Source organism: Chionomys nivalis, unplaced genomic scaffold, assembly GCF_950005125.1.
Source record: "Chionomys nivalis unplaced genomic scaffold, mChiNiv1.1 scaffold_29, whole genome shotgun sequence".
Taxonomy (NCBI): Eukaryota; Metazoa; Chordata; class Mammalia; order Rodentia; family Cricetidae; genus Chionomys; species Chionomys nivalis.
In genome coordinates this window covers 5,047,135-5,050,572 of record NW_026646888.1, presented here as the reverse complement: position 1 = coordinate 5,050,572, position 3,438 = coordinate 5,047,135, and positions in this window count along the sequence as shown.

Below are 3,438 nucleotides of genomic sequence, written 5' to 3'. Positions count from 1 at the left end.
CAACAGATTACAAGATATTGAAGAAAGAATCTCAGACACTAAAGACACCATAGAGGAAATAAACACACTGATCAAGCAAAAACAAAAAAATTCTCATCACAAAACATTCAGGAAATCTGGGACACAATAAAAAGACCAAACCTAAGATTAATAAGGATAGAAGAAGGAGAAGAGTACAGCTCAATTGTCAACAAAATATATTTAATAAAATTAAAAAGAAAACTTTCCCTTCCTTAAGAAAGATAATCTTTGAAGGTCCAAGAAGCAATCAGAACACCAAATAGACTGGATAAAAAAAAGTCTCCTCATCATATAATAATCAAAACACAAATCATACAGAATAAGGAGTGAATATTAAGAGCTGCAAATGAAAAAGGTCAAGTTACTTATAAAGGTAAACATATCAAAATTACACCTGACTTCTCTATAGAAACCATGAAAGCCAGAAGGTCCTGGATAGATGCACTGCAGAAACTAAGAGACCATGGATGCAAGCCCAGACTGCCATACCCATCCAAGCTTTCATAGAATATAAAGGGAGAAAACAAAATTTTCCAGGATAAAAACAAATTTAAACAATACATAGCCACAAATCCAGCCTTACAGAAAGTAATTGAAGGAAAATCACAACCCAAGGAGTCCAACAATGCCCACAATAACTCAGATATCTAATGACTCTTCACCAGCACAACTCGAAGAAGGGTAAAAAAAGAAAGAAAGAAAGAAAAAATGGCCAGAGTTAACAACCACTGGTCATTAATATCACTTAATATTAATGGCCTCAACTCACCTATAAAAGAGACACAGGCTAAGACATTGGATATGAAAACAGGGTCCAACATTCCTCTGCTTACAAGAAACACACCTCAACCACAAAGACAGACATCTACTCAGGGTAAAGGGCTGGGAAAATGTTTATCAACAAAATGGACCTAGGAAACTAGCAGGTGTGGCTATACTAATTCCTAACAAAGTTGACTTCAAACTAAAATCAATCAGAAGAGATAGAGAGGGTCATTTTTTACTCATAACAGGAACAATTTATCAGGACAAAGTCTCAATCCTGAATATCTACTCCCCTAATATAAAAGCACCCACTCATGTAAAAGAAACATAACTGAATCTCAAGGCAGTCATTAAACCATAGATACTAATGTAGGAGATTTTAACACTCCTCTCTCACCAATGGACAGGTCAATCAGACAGAAACCTAACAGAGAAATAAGAGGATTGAAGTAGGTAATGAATCAAATGGACTTAATGGACATCTATAGAACATTGCATCCAAATAGGAAAGAATATACCTACTTCTCTGCAGCTCATGGAACCGAAAATTGACCAAATACTCAGTAATAAAGCAAACATCCACAGTTACAAAAAAATATTAGCAACCACCTGTATCTTATAGATAACCTTGGATTAAAGTTAGAATTCAACAACAATGCTACCTCCAGAAAGACTACGAACTCATGGAAACTGGACAGTCAACTACTGAACAACTCCTGGATCAAGGAAGAAATAGAGAAATTAAAGTCCTTCTTGAATTCAATGAAAATGAAAACTCTACATACTCAAACCTATGGGGCAGTATGAAAGCAGTGCTAAGAGGAAAGTTCATAGCACTAAGTGCCCACTTAAAGAACATGGAGAAAGCACACATTGGAGACTTAATAGGAGGAGTAGAAGTCTGGAAATAATCAAACTGGGGGCTGAAATTAACAAAACAGAAAAACATAACACAATCAAAAGAATCAATGAAACAAAATCTTGTTCTTGGAGAAAATCAACAAGATTGAAAAACCCCTATCCAAACTAATCAAATGGCAGAGAGAGAATACGAAAATTAACAACATCAGAAATGAAAAGGGAGACATAACCACAGACACAGAGGAAATAAAGAGAATCATTAGATCTTACTAGAAAAGCCTATTTGCCACAAATTTGGAAAAGGTAAAAGAAATGGACAATTTTTAGATAAGTACCATATACCAGAGTTAAAATATTACCAGGTGAACAATCTAAATAGACCTGTTAGTCGTGAAAAATTAGAAGATGATATAAAAATCCTCCCAACCAAAAAAGCCCAGGTCCAGATGGCTTCAAGTCAGAATTCTACCAGAACTTCAAAGAAGACCTATTACCTATACTCATTAATGTAATGTATTTCACAATATAGAAACAGAGAAATCATTGCCAAACTCCTTTTATGAAGCTGCAGTTACTCTGATACCAAAACCACACAAACACCCAACCAAGAAAGAGAACTACAGGCCAATCTCACTCATGAACATCGATGTGAAAATCCTCAATAAAATACTGGCAAAACAAATCCAAGAACACATTAGAAAAAATATCCATTATGATCAAGTAGGCTTCATCCACTGATGCAGTGCTCATTCCACATATGAAAATCTATCAATGTAATCCATCATGTAAAGAAACTGAAAGAAAAAAACCACATGATCATTTCACTGGATGATGAAAAAGCATTCAAAAAAATTCAACATCCCTTTATGATAAAGGTCTTACAGAGAATAGAGATACAAGGGTCGTACCTAACTATAATAAAAGCTATTCATAGCAAGCCGACAGATAACATCTAATTAAATGGAGAGAAACTCAATGTCATCCCAGTAAAATCAGGAACACAACAAGGTTGCCCACTCTCTCCATACCTCTTACATATAGTGCTTGAAGTTCTAGAAATAGCAATAAGAAAACATAAGGGGATCAAAGGCATTCAAATTGGAAAGGAAGAAGTTAAACTTTCATTATTTTCATATGATATGATAGTGTACATAAGCGACCCCCAAAACACCTCCAAAAAACTCCTACAGCTGATAAACACCTTAAGTAGAGTGGCAGTATACAAGATCAAATACAATAAACCAGTTGCCCTCCTATACACGAAGGATAAGGAAGCAGAGAGGAAAATCAGAGAAGCATCACCTTTCACAATAGCCACAGGTAGCATAAAATACCTTGGGGTAAATCTAACCAAGGAAGTGAAGGATCTATTTGACAAGAACTTTAAGTCTTTGAAGAAAGAAATTGAGGAGGATACCAGAAAATGGAAGGATCTCCCTTGCTCTTGGATTGGGAGGATCAACATAGTGAAAATGGCAATTCTACCAAGGGCAATTCCTAGATTTAATGCAATCCCCATCAAAATCCCATCAAAATTCTTCACAAACATTGAGAGGACATTATTCAACTTTGTATGGAAAAACAAAAACCCAGGATAGCCAAAACAATTGTATTCAATAAAGGAAATTCTGGAAGCATTACAGTCCCTGACTTCAAACTCTATTACAGAGCATCAGTATTGAAAACAGCTTGGTATTGGCATCAAAACAGAGAAGTCGACCAAGGGATTCAAGTAGAAGACACTGATATTAACCCACAAACCTATGAACACTGATCTTTGATGAAGTAGCT